Source organism: Sinocyclocheilus anshuiensis, unplaced genomic scaffold (assembly GCF_001515605.1).
Source record: "Sinocyclocheilus anshuiensis isolate Anshui unplaced genomic scaffold, SAMN03320099.WGS_v1.1 scaffold659, whole genome shotgun sequence".
NCBI lineage: Eukaryota > Metazoa > Chordata > Actinopteri > Cypriniformes > Cyprinidae > Sinocyclocheilus > Sinocyclocheilus anshuiensis.
The window spans coordinates 14,421-28,852 of record NW_015549698.1 but is presented as its reverse complement, the minus strand read 5'-3'; the positions used below and the strand labels follow the sequence as shown (position 1 = coordinate 28,852).

The 14,432-nt window shown below is 39.7% G+C and overlaps 1 long non-coding RNA gene across 1 annotated transcript in view; it reads right to left on the bottom strand.

Annotated features, from left to right (window-relative positions):
* Window positions 1-11,105, bottom strand: part of LOC107660543 (uncharacterized) — a 14,430-nt gene extending 3,325 nt beyond the window's left edge. Inside the window, exons 1-2 of the long non-coding RNA XR_001631013.1 lie at window positions 10,975-11,105; window positions 8,683-8,685 (exon numbers count right to left, since the gene is read on the bottom strand). This is a non-coding gene — a long non-coding RNA (uncharacterized LOC107660543). The remainder of the gene's footprint in view (window positions 1-8,682; window positions 8,686-10,974) is intronic.
* Window positions 11,106-14,432: the final 3,327 nt, after the last annotated feature.

Sequence of the window (14,432 nt, the reverse complement as noted above, 5' to 3'; positions counted from 1 at the left end):
CACACTGCGTGATTGTCACTCGCGTGAACGAGCACTGATTTGCCTCCGATGTCGGGCATTTGTCGGCGATTTCACAAAACCTGTCGGCGAGTGAAAAATCGGGTTAATATCGTGCAGTGTGAACTCGGCATAAGGCTGTGGCAGAAGTCAGTTGTAGTTCTTGTGTTTCTCTTTTCTTCAGTGATTCTGCTTGTTAACAGCAGCTGTTCATCACTAATGCTCAATCAGCACTTAATTAATCACTTAATTATCTCATTAACTTTAACACTGCTTCAGTGTTACTTTAACACTCTTTTAGAGTGGGACCATATATGCTCTGAGCAGTGTTAATTTAACACTCAGGATTTTACTGTATATATTGTAAAGCTCAAAGACATTAATTATTATTACAAAGTCTGTTCTTTAGGGTCTAATGAAAGAATTGCCCTGGCTGGCAGCTTAAAATCCCAAACAGAGTAGTCCTGCCCTCTTGCATCACAGCATTATTCTTCACAGCATAGAAAACAGTTGTGCTCCCAGTTTGAGAAACGCTGACACAGCTGGAAATGCTTCTGTTATAAGCAAATTCATCAGCATATTCCCACACGCTAGTCCTCAGTCACACAGTGTATGCACTTGGCACTTGTACAGCTCTAGCGCAGTGGTTCCCAATCCTGGTCCTGGAGAACCCCCAACACTGCACGTTTTTGGTGTCTCTCTTATCTGACACTCACATTTGAGGTCTTGGAGCAGGGCTGTCCAAACTCGGTCCTGGAGGGTCGGTGTCTTGCAGAGTTTAAGGGATAAGAGATAAGGGAGACATACAAAAGGTGCAGGGCAGGGGGGCCTCCAGGACAGGTTTGGGAAGCCCTGCTCTAGATAATACATCTAATTTCAAAAAGCCATCAATAGCAAATGTTGTGTCATTGCCTCTTGGGAAAAAATAAGAGAAAACATTTGGTGAAAGTATTCAATGTTCATATATATATATATATATATATACACATTTACATTTACATTTAGTCATTTAGTACCGCTGCATTCTGAATCATTTGTAGAGGTTTGATTGTGCTTGATGGAAGTCCAGCCAGAAGAGCATTGCAGTAGTCCAGCCTAGAGATGACAAGGGCCTGGACAAGAAGTTGTGCAGCATGCTCCGTTAGAAAGGGCCTGATCTTTCTGATGTTGTGCAATGCAAACCTGCAAGATCGAGCGGTCTTTGCAATGTGGTCTTTGAAGGTCAGCTGGTTATCAAAAGTTACACCAAGATTTCTGACCGAAGTTGATGGGGTAATTGTAGAAGAACCTAGCTGGATGGAGAAATCATACTGTAGAGTTGGAGTGGCAGGGAAGACAAGAAGCTCAGTCTTTGCCAGGTTGAGCTGTAGGTGATATTCTTTCATCCATGCCGAGATGTCCGCCAGGCAGCCTGAGATCCGTGCAGCTACCGTTGGATCATCTGGTTGAAATGAAAGATAGAGCTGTGTGTCATCAGCATAGCAATGGTAGGAGAAGCCAATATAGCCATATATATATATATGTCTATATATATGTCTGCAACTTATAATTGTCCAGTTGCATCCAGCTTGTGTGGTTAATCTCTTATTTTTATTAAATTTTTGTCATGCGGAACAAAATACAGATTAGAAAACTGATAATTCTGGTAATTGATAATGATATGTTGACCCCTGTTTGAAGCGAGTTTAAATTACTCTAGAAATATACACCTGTGTCCTCATTACATTAGTTGTGGCAACCATTCTGCTATCAGCATTATTGCACCAAAGAAATTGTTTCAATATATCAGATTTTGTTGGTGATTTAAAATGTCATCCAGTGTCACTGCAAATAGGCATTCCATCTAATATAAAATCAAAAGTTACGGTCTTATTTTATTGGCAGTTATTTGTTAACCTATATGTTACAGCCAGGAGAGACAAATCCTGTTACTGGAGATCAAGGCTGTATCCGAAAACTTCCGGCAGCTGACTTGACTGACAAAACTGATTTTGGACTAATGTAATACTGATTTCTCACTAGAAATAACATTAAAAGTGCAAAAAGTTGGTCAGAAACACACATTTACACACAAACTGACCACCAAACACAACTTTCAGATGCCATCTTTATTTTTTTAGCTCAATCATCACAGAATGGAATGCACAGAATTGTGGGATATCAACGGCTGTGAAGAATACATCTATACCTACTATGTACTATTTAAATTGAGCAGTGTAACTTTTTATGCTTCTTTATTTTACATTTAGTCATTTAGCAGACGCTTTTATCCAAAGCGACTTACAAATGAGGACAATAAAAGCAGTCAAAACTAACAAAAGAGCAACAATATATGTGCAAATGACAAGTTCGGTTAGCCTAACGCAGTACACGTAGCAAGGTGTATATATATATATATATATATATATATATATATATATATATATATTATACACACACACACACACACACACAAACAAAGAAAAACAAGTAGATAGAGTAGAAAAAATGGAAAGCTAGTGTTTTTGTTTTTTGTTGTTTTTTTAAATAAAGAATTTAAAAAAAGAAGATAAATATAGATTGACGAATCAACGTACAGAACCAAATTAGAACAATTTCCAGATTGAACTAAAACATATTCAATTTACTAAACTATTTTGACTAATTGAACTTTACCACCTGTACCTAAATAACCTGATGCCTGCACCAGTACAGTAACTGTCATGGAGGTGTCTTGTTGTTTGCTGTGTTGTCTGCTTCTTCTGCCTTGTTTCTCCAGCGCTCGCCGATGTCTTCAGCTCAACACATCACCGATCAAAGTGGGGATGTGTAGGATATCAGACCGAATCAGACAATCTAAGATTTATCCAATAAAGCCTTATTTATATTGAAAAGAGAAGTATCTTGTGTTTTGTGCTTACAAGTTAATGTCTTAAACTGCCGATCTTGTTACTGTGCTAATTAATAGTGTTTTCACTATATTTTGGATATAAATATCCATTGCAGAGTTGATGTTATACGGCCCGTTCAATGAATCGCTGGCCGTCTCAGTGATCAGCCGTAAAACAGTGATTCTGTCCAAATTCCCTTTAAAATCTTAAATGATTCCCTTTGAGCTAAATTGACCTGTTTCCCTTACAGTACATTCAAACACAATACTTACATTTATAGAACTCAGTGTATTTGTCGGCCGCCACAGAACCGTCACCCACTTTGTTTGAATAAAAACCCCGTCTTCACTGGCGTTATGAATTCTGGGATAGGGTAGGTTGCGAAGGATCCATCGGATGTATCCTTCATTTGCCGGAAAAACAGAGGAAGCGTTTGAAGTCGCGTTTGAATTGCGGCAGCCTTCGTCGCGCCGTGGTGACGCAATCGGCTTTCAAATGCAGCCTTCGGAGGATGCATCGTGAATTGGGACAGTCCTCGTCGTGCCGCTGTGATGCAATCGGCCTTCAAATGCAGCCTTCGTAGGACGCGGTGTTTGAATTGGGACAGCCTTCGTCGCGCTGCCATGACGTAATCGGCCTTCAAATGGGTCCTTCGAAGGACGTAGCCTATGAATTGGGACACAGCTATAGACTGATTCTTGATGTCTGTGAGTGCCTAAGCATTCAGTAGTTCAAAATGATTTGTAAACGATGTGTTTTTAAAACTTCAGATACAAATGCAGATTACGTGGTTAAAGCACTGCTGCATCCCATACTGTTGAAATGCATTACTACAGTCACTAAAATGAAACTAATGCCATTTTTTTACACTCTGTGGGAGTTCAATTGGTCAGATCACTGCATGGTGATAATGTCTTTAACATCAACTAGTCAACATTGTCTGATAACATTTTCTCTTGTTGTTTTTGCCATAACAAACAGTTGCAGCAGCCAAATAAAAACTAAACTTTAAAAGTTGAGTCAAACTGCCCAACTACTGATCACAGTAATGGTGACTTCAAACCAAACTATTAATTTAATTAAACCGAAACATCTAAACCTCTGTTAATTTCATTAAGAACTTTTGTAAATGTCTGACAAAAATAAAGTCAATCTGGTTTATAACAAGTGAAGCTGGTAATGCTGTTTTTTTATTTTTTTTGTAGTTATTTAATGATGATGGAGGTTGACATCAAACAATATTTTATCTTGATAAAATAAGACAATTTATCTGAGATCAGTTAATTGGCACGTCGTGTTTCCTCTAAAAGATTTTCTACATTTACCTTTGACGGGTAGACCACATAGGATCACCCAGGGAGCGATGTAGGCAGGTTGGTATTCCACATCGTAGGTTGACTAGAATTTGAGGGGATTGGGAACATTAAAGCCCACAGAAGTCAAGTATGCAAAACGATCAGAGAGGAGTGGCACTTCAGAATGGAAATATGTTTGCCTTGCGGTCAAAAGTTAAGATCAAGTTAAGATTCTTTAGTTGGAAATGTTTTTTGAAACTGTTTATATTCCAACCCGCTGTGATGCTCTTTTCTGAGAGTGACTCAAAGATGGATCTATGGTCTTGGTTGTAAACTCTGTTGTTGAAGAACGTTCTTTATTGTTTTTGCAGTGGTGATGACACACTTTGTATTAGAAGTGTTTTTTTTTGCTGCCACGAATGTACGTTGATGAGATTCTGAATATTTTGCAGTGATTCTGTAAAGTATTTGTTTTCAAATACTAAATCAAAACCCAAAATAATCTTGTGCACCGTGCACCTTGAGGGTTAGCTTTGTGATGAAAATTTTAATACCTTTAAATGAGCTAAACCAATTGCCTGGCAAAAGTATACACTCAAAAATACTGCACGCTGTTGACACCTGCTGGTCAGAGCGGTGTAAAAGCAACTGAAAATCAACTAAAACGTGCCTGTAAACACCTTTTGCAAACCAGTGGCAAATGTTTGGTTGAAAGTGTAATCTATTACATGCAATGTACAACTCATCTAACAGCATTAAATATAAAGAGTCTGTATAATATGTGTTATTTTTTCCTATGGAGAGCTTGGTTAATGAAGCCAATACAAGATTTTTTATAGCACTAGTGGTGTAATGTAATTAAGTAATAAAGGGAGTTAACTAGTTAACTGAGGTTCGGGAGCAGGGCCATGCCTCACTCAACCACCTCATCCAATCACCTCACTTCCCAAAACGTACCTATGTCAGGCTGACCCCTTCAGCACTGTTCATCTCGTTCTCTCGAACAACCATGGATTCAGAGATACAGATTAACTCACCCGATGCAGATGACGATCTGTTTGAGACCAACTCCTCTCAACCGAGGACTAGCTCGCAGCAAACCAACCCGAGCAGCCAGAGGTGGGACTTTCAAGTCACAAGCAAGTCTTCAAGTCAAATCTTAAGTCCTCAAAAAGTTAAAGTTAATGAGATAATTAAGTGACTAATTAAATGATGATTATGCATTAGTGATGAACACCTGCTGTTAACAATCAACATAATTGAAGAAAAGAGAAACACAAGAACTACAACTGACTTTAGACACAGCCTTGGATGAAATCAACTGAAACTGAGAGAGAGAAAAAACACACACACACACACACACACACACACACACACACACAAAATGCCACCATAAAGGTTTGCTTTAGGTAGTCTCTTTGACCCTTTAATAAGTCTTAGTAATTTGCTTCTAAGCAATTGCAATGTTCCACAACAAACATTTGTGCATTGCTGAATCAAACCTTGAAACTTACGCTTTCTGCCTATAACTCATGATGAATGAACATCACAAAGTGGTTTCTCTTTGGTTTATTGAGTGACATTCAGCTATTACTCAACTGTGAAAAACAAAAAAGTGCTACTAAACAAATGCCACCGTAATGCTTTGTTATTGGGAGAAAAAAAAAGAAAAACCTATATGAGCTCAGGCTTTTAGACATGAATACTTATCATATGATCCTCAACAGTGGTGACAATAATTTTTCATTCTGCAGTGCATGATGGGAGATTTTAACTATGGTGTTACCCAGCATGCATTGCAGCATGAAACATTTTGTTGATTGTCACCATTGTTGAGATTCATATGCATGCAGTAATTTCACAGAGCTGAAATGATAAAAAGTTAAGTTGATTGTAATCACATCAGATCATGATGACTAACCCATTACATAAAAACAGCTAATAGCTGCTCACTACATAGCACTGACTTCTCTGCTTTACAACAGCACATCCATCACTATAAAACACAGGAGTCAAAGGTCAAGAGCCCAACTAAAGTGAACACTGATCTCCATGAGGGTGGCATCATTTTAACCAATAAAACATCAACATTTGATCCTCTGTAATTCTCAATAACAGCAGGAGTTCATTACTAATGCACAATCATCATTTAATTAGTCACTTAATTATCTCATTAACTTGAACTCTTTGAAGACTTGGGAAATGGCTTGAAGACTTGCTTGTGATTTGAAAGTCCCACCTCTTGCGGTCAGCCATACACATTCCTCAGCCACACGAGCATTCTCGCTCTAAAACCCTTCAAGGAAACTCTTCAACACCAGCGTGATCACAAGAGCCCTCATCTCCAGCATCAAGATCCTCTAACAGAGCCATACCCACCGCAGACGCGGAAACTGGCCTTTTCGCTCTCCTCATAAGCAGCGGCTTCCCCAGCGCACAACTCCCGTTAGCAGGAATCTCGCCAAGCGTCCCACAGAACCAACGATGACATCTCGTGTTGGCTCGCCTTCAACGCACACATAAAAGTAAAGGCATCCACTTCAATCGCTCAGATAATAAAGCAAGACTAAACCACCTATACTTAGAATCCACCAAAACTTCTACATCAACTCAAGCTCATCTGTCAACACTTCCGGCATCTACAAGCCGGCCACCTTCCATCACCTGTGACGTCAGGCGGCATGTCCCTCCACTGCAGCTCCAGACAGCAGCGCCAGCTCCCCCTAGCGGGGGACAAGCCGTAACTACACCTACAGCTGCTTCAACCGATTTCACTCAAATCATGTCATCTTTCTTCTCGTCTCTGTGTTCACAAATCAGTCAAAATCACCATCCACATTCATCCTTTCATCCAATCATCCATTCCTCTACCCTTCCTTCAGCCGTATGCAGTAATATGTCTTCTATTTTTTTTCCTATACTCCTGCCACTATCCCTCCAGTCCAGATACCCCAGCTAGCACCCCAAGAGGCTCTACTCCGTACTAGCAGTAGTTTAGCATGTAGCAAGAATCAACATTCAGTGACCCCGAATTATGAGCAGCACACAGAGACAATCAATTGTGAATATAAGGGATTTAATAAATGAAACTATAGCTAACATACTAACAACTAAATTAAGCAAAACACATATATACAGAATGAAGGAAAGTAAGAAAGAGAGAGAGAAGAGCAAAAGAATGGCAGTACTTCACATCAATTAACCACAACCTAATGAGAATCATCAAAGAATCAAAATCACCTTAAAAAGGGGCTCAAACTTAAACACACATCTAAATTGTTGTAAATGGTTACTTGCATTGGCTTTGTTGCTGAACAAGAGTACTGATGCGGTAGACAACGCATGTTCTTGATGAGTTCTTTTAGAAGTGAGCTGGAGGTTTTCCTCTGGTTTTTCTGAAGATAGGAAAGTCCACAGAGGATCGACAAAGTTACTTGAAGATAAAAACTGCCGGAAAATCAAACTCAAGAGGAGAGTTTTGAGGAGTCTTGGATAGTGCCATCTCAAGAAGAAAGGTTTCTGAGCAAAGAATGGTTTGGATTAGGGATTTTTAATGGTTCTACCACACAGTAAAATCCTGAGTGTTAAATTAACACTGCTCGGAGCATATATGGTCCCACTCTAAAAGAGTGTTAAAGTACCACTGAAGCAGAGTTAAAGTTAATGAGATAATTATGTGAATGTGAAATGCTGATTGAGCATTAGTGATGAACACCTGCTGTTAACAAGCAGAATCACTGAAGAAAAGAGAAACACAAGAACTACAACTGACTTCAGCCACAGCCTTAGATGAAATCAACTGAAATAAAAGAAGACATGAAATTTCTCAAGATCTCAGCAGAAGATAATTAAACAACTCCACAAACAACATCACCAGCTTCACACATTACTAACCAGTTAGACTTTATTTCTGGAGTATCTAAAACAGAAGTTCTTTATTGAGAATTAAGGTTATGTTGAACAAGAGTCCTGATGCGGTAGACAACGGAGGTTCTTGATGAGTTCTTTTAGAAGTGAGCTGGAGGTTTTCCTCTGGTTTTTCTGAAGATAGGAAAGTCCACAGAGGATCGACAAAGTTACTTGAAGATAAAAACTGCCGGAAAATCAAACTCAAGAGGAGAGTTTTGAGGAGTCTTGGATAGTGCCATCTCAAGAAGAAAGGTTTCTGAGCAAAGAATGGTTTGGATTAGGGATTTTTAATGGTTCTACCACACAGTAAAATCCTGAGTGTTAAATTAACACTGCTCGGAGCATATATGGTCCCACTCTAAAAGAGTGTTAAAGTACCACTGAAGCAGAGTTAAAGTTAATGAGATAATTATGTGAATGTGAAATGCTGATTGAGCATTAGTGATGAACACCTGCTGTTAACAAGCAGAATCACTGAAGAAAAGAGAAACACAAGAACTACAACTGACTTCAGCCACAGCCTTAGATGAAATCAACTGAAATAAAAGAAGACATGAAATTTCTCAAGATCTCAGCAGAAGATAATTAAACAACTCCACAAACAACATCACCAGCTTCACACATTACTAACCAGTTAGACTTTATTTCTGGAGTATCTAAAACAGAAGTTCTTTATTGAGAATTAAGGTTATGTTTTTTGTTTTTTTCAACTTACCGTTTTGGTGAATAGTGTTTGCACTATTTGCCTCTTGACCCTTGAATTCTTGCACACAAGTTTATTTTTGGCTGTTACAATAGTGTTTGTAAAGCACATATGTGATGCAAGGTGCTTGTGATAAAATCATTTCATACATCTGAGTCTCTGATTGCATGTTATCTAAATCTGTAGTGTTTTTATAATTTCTATATTGCATTTATTATAGAATTGAGGTGGCAATGTGAGAAAACTTTATAAGCCACTTTTATAAATATGGTTCATAAAGGGTGTTTAATTCTGGCACTCATAGACATGAAGAATCAGCATGTGAATCTCAGCAATGGTGCCAAAACATTCTGATAATTTTTATGTGATTTTTGAACATCACAAAACAAGGCAGTAAAAAAGTCACAACAAAAAATAAAAATAAAAGCAAATAGTAAAAATAAAAGAAAATACTAAGACAATGCAGCTGCATAATTTATTCATGTCGCAATGCATGCTGGGAGCCATGGATGAGTTATGATTGGTGCACCCAGAATGCACTGCAGCATGAATCTGTCTGATGATCATCACCATTGTTGAGATTCATATGCTGATTCTTGATGTCTGTGTCTAAACAGCAGAAATGTTCTTAACTGGTGTGCAAAGTGTTTTTAAACCTCTTTCTATTATTTCATAAAATACAGTTTTGATTAGTAATGAACTTTATTATACATTACCACTGGTGACATCAGTGATCCTAGCTACTACATGACAAAAATGTCATTATCAAAAAAATGGCCAATATAAGCATTCATAAACACAATTACAGCAACCAGAAAAAAACTAATGTTAAAAAGTCAAGGGTCAAGAGCCCAACTAAAGCAAATGCTTATCTCCACAACGGTGACTTCAAATTGTATTATTTTCAATAAACATTAACGTCTAAATCTCTGTTAATTCTTAATAAGAAATTTTTAGACGCATGACAAACAAAAATTCAAACTGGTTAGTAATGTGCGAAGTAATGTAATGTCCAAACTCTACTGCCGAGTTTTCGCAGCTCAGTCTTCAATTTCGTGCGAACTTTGCGGAGCCCCCTCTCATTCAGCATCAGCTTGCTCTATCATCACCCCCCTCCAAACCCAACCAACTTGCCCCGATCATATCAAACACGTTTGATATTTAGGTTTTAAATCGGGATGATGACGGCTATATGATTACGTCAGTACTTTCACAATAGCCAATGCGCGACCGCAAAACAGCTGCTGTACGGCTCCATTGGATAGCGGAGACAGAGGAACCTGCTTCTTGATGTTTTATAGTGACACGACTGTCTGTATAATGTGTCGAAAACGTATCACAACTGTAAGGAGAAAGAGAAGCACTGGAGTGAATTTCGCCTCAGTTTTGAATGTACCGGGTGAGTGTAGAAAGCAGCTAGCACACTAGCTAACATATGTAAACATCACTGAAATATCAATGATGATATGCTGCGTGAGATCACGTGAGGTGCTCCCTCTGGATGATAATCTTAATAATATTTTGTAGTGTTTGATGCGCCACGATGTTAAAATCTTGTAGTGTGTGTATGTTTAAGATTTGAGGCAAGATAATCTGCAAAGATTCTCCTTATGTGTGTGCTGCAACCAGATTTCATAATCGGTTAGGATTTTAAAACTCCTGTAGTGTGAGCTCGCCTTTAGATGATGATGCTTTATTGTTTCGTTTGACGTTACCATTGTGGAGACCAGTGTTTACTTTACTTAGGCTCCTGACCCTTCACTTCTTAACATTAGATAAATTAATTTGCTTTAAATGTGTCTTTATGATATGGTTGCTGTAGCAAAAGTATTATGGTTTATCAAATGATGTTGAAATCACATATTGCCTCCCCCCCCCAACCAAGTGTTTCTAATTTCATTTGTGAGCACTGAATTACTTTATTAACATTAACATAAAAGCAAATAAACAGGGAACAATTTTCCTTTTTGTTTACATTAGAAATGCTGATGTATATTTCATGTTTTCTTTACTGTTTACAAGGATATTTGTCAAGACAGCCATTGGTATTCACCTGCTGTCTGAGAAGGCTATCTGTTTGTGCACTTCAGGTGTGTGAGCGGTGCGCATAGAAACGCTCTATCACAGTGCGTGAGTACCGCATTGAGATGTCTTGGGCTTAAATGGCTTAAAATTACTTTAATGTTTAAACTGACAAGACTTAAAACACGTGAGAATGAAAAACTTTCTTGAGGAAGCAACACTAGCCTGATCGTTAAGATATTTTTGGGGGGCTAAGGTGACAGATAGGGGGGCTGAAACCCACCTAAAAAGGGTTTAGAACCGCCCCTGGTATAGCGTTGTAAGGAATTTCGCTCTTTTCAGAGGGGGAATCGAATCCGAAGATTCAAAATCAACCTGATTGAACTGATTCCAAATTTGATAGTTTACACTTTATCTACCGTTCGTCCAGCGAGACGTTAACATCAGTATATCTTACCAATTTGAAAATGTGTACTATCCCTGGCCAAAGGTTAATACATGCTTGTGATAATTTATAAGCTACGAGCTAGGTAGCTGGATCTGGGCAGAGTTTAACTTTAAATTCATGACACAAGACAATGATTCTTATAATGAAACAGGAATTTATTGGCTATCTAGATTACATTAAACAAAACTAATGCAAACACATACACACACACATACGGTTCAAAGGATGAGGATTTTAACGGAGTTCTGAGGAAGTCCCAAAATTCTAGTAAATTACTAGTTCTTAGATCGCACCAAGAAAATCACAAAAGCAGAGATTTGTCTTATCTTTACTGCTTAGAATCAATTCAGCACCAGTTCAGCAAGAGATGAAAGCTTTGTTTGTTTACTTGCTTTTTGGTGACAGCTGAGCGGAGTTTTTCCCTTGTTGGCTCGGCTCGTGGAATTCCAGCGCCTCTGATTGGTTGTAGATCTGTCGTTTGGATGACGTCTTTGGGGAAGCCCTCGGGCAGAGTGAAGGTTGCCTTGTGACGTAGGAGCTTCGGAAGTCCCCAGACAGCAGACAGTTTCGGCCCAGATCCGGCCCACATCTGGCCCGCATGGATTTCACAGGGGCCAGATGTGGGCCGGATCTGGGTCAACACTATGTTGCTGTCTGGGTAGGTAGCCGGATCTGGGCAGGGTTTAACTTTGAATTCACGACACAAGACAATGATTCTTATAATGAAACAGGAATTTATTGGCTATCTAGATTACATTAAACAAAACTAATGCAAACACATACACACACACATACACACACATACGGTTCACAGGATGAGGATTTTAATGGAGTTCTGAGGAAGTCCCAAAATTCGAGTAAGTTACTAGTTCTTAGATCACACCAAGAAAATCACAAAAGCAGAGATTTGTCTTATCTTTACTGCTTAGAATCAATTCAGCACCAGTTCAGCAAGAGATGAAAGCTTTGTTTGTTTACTTGCTTTTTGGTGACAGCTGAGCGGAGTTTTTCCCTTGTTGGCTCGGCTCGTGGAATTCCAGCGCCTCTGATTGGTTGTAGATCTGTCGTTTGGATGACATCTTTGAGGAAGCTCTCGGGGAGAGTGAAGGTTTGCCTTGTAACATAGGAGCTTCAGAAGTCGGTTGCCTTGGGTAAGGAGAGTGAGGCTTGCCTTGAAGGTCTTCTCAGAGTTTCTCTGCTTGGCTTTAGACTTTGAAGACTCCGGCAGTCACGAAGTTTCACAGAGTGTTTGGAGCTTTGAATGACCCGATCGCTTGATGGTGCAGCGTGTGAGCGCAAGTTGGAGCGCGGTTAACACAAAGGCGTAAAGGCATTGAATCCGTTCGGACATTGGGTTTTTGATCCAGCTGCATAAGTCCGTCCCATAGATCGTTATTCCAATCAGATATTGGCTGCCGATATTGGCTGATGCCCCGTAAGGTTCTTCTTCATGCATAAATTAACATGATGCTTCAATTTATCACATGGGAACATCCTTGCCAGATTTTATTAATACTTCTATAAAGTTTCTTAATGCAAGTATCGTACATATTTCCCACTTCTCATTCATACCAAAGTTTTGCACATAAAATAAGCTTTCATTCAAGCTCAAATATCGGGTAGTTTGCATACACATTAATAATCTTATCTACTAAAAGGGGTTATAAAACATTGGTTAAACTTGCACCGATTACAGGAAACACATCAAGCATATATAAGACATAAAACATATTATTTGTGAATATAGTTGCCCTTTTATACTTTTAAATGATTGTCTTTTGAAATCATCTATGTGAGTTCGCGTGTTCCTTTGTCTGCCGAGAGAAACATGCTTCTTTCTGGAATGTATGGAAAAAGGGGAGGACAGTCCTGAGGTCAAGAAAGTCACGCGGTGTAGTTCTGCTGATCTTCCCGCTCAGACGATGGAGCTGTAAATCTATCTTTCTTGGTCATGGGGTCCAGGAGTGTCTGTCGCTGGAACATTTCCAGATACAACGTTCTTTGTTCTGTTGTTTATTAGATTTTTATTTATGCTGAAGCCAGTCACGAGACAACACTGAAGTTCTGTTGCTTAAATGAGTCCAGATGCAGGGGTCACTTATTGCTGTCTCAGTGCTTGCAGACCCAGGAGGTGGTTTTGTAAATAATGCTCTTCTTGTGTTTCTTGCAAAGATAAGCCGAGCGACTCAGGAACTATTTGAGACAATTGGCGCCTGAGCTGACCACGGTTCAGTTTTACGACTCGCACTTGAGAGGTTGAGAGGAGACTCCTTAGCTTCTGCTTAAGGAATGTGCTGTTCTGTTCAAAGGAGATCTTACACTTTCAATAATGCAGTGTAACTGCATGGCCTTGGCATTGGTTCGTGCAGTGAATAAAAAAACGAACCAATGGCTCGGCAGCAGAGCTGCACAAGTCTATGGCGACAAAGCCCGCCAGAATGGGCGGGGCCATCTGGCTATATAATCGGGCATTTCGCCGTAGGATCCTCAGGTTACTTCGACTGAAGCGACGAATGAGTCGTGCAGCTACATAGCATGGCAAAGTACGCAGTACTCATTCCGTATCTCAGGAACCGAGGTTACGTTAGCAACCAAGTACGTTCCCTATCGATACTTCACTCGTACTGCGTCTGCTAAGACGCTTTGGGGAACCAGTACAATCCCGCCGTGCTATGGTAGAGGAATGACTAATACTTGAACTTGCCTTAAGCACCCAAGGGGGGCCCAGAGGGACGGTTTGTTGAGTTCTCAGGTTCAGGTTCAGGTTCTTGGTCAGTTTTATCACGTCGGAACATGCGTGGGACGCCGGACGTGCACTTGTTGAAAGACTCTTTGACGGCATTCACTCGCTTGTGAAGGAGGAAGACAAGTGTCAGAGTCACAACATATCCTACAATAGTAGAAACGCAAAGCGCTGTGTCAGCGGCAGACCAAGACCAAATGATTGGCGCGCCAGCGGCGGAAAGCGAGCAATAGCTTCTAAGGCTGTATGAACAGGAGTCAGATCAATAAGTTGCGTTCCTTCCTCCTTGATCCTTTCTTCCAATTCTGGAAAAGCTGTTTGAAGAAGGGTGAGATTTTGAGTTCGGCCTGATACTCGTCGTCGGTAAGATGATACAATGCTAAATCATCGATATGGAGGATCGAGCCCTTAGGGACATTGATCCATAAAGTCTGGTTGGGCAGAA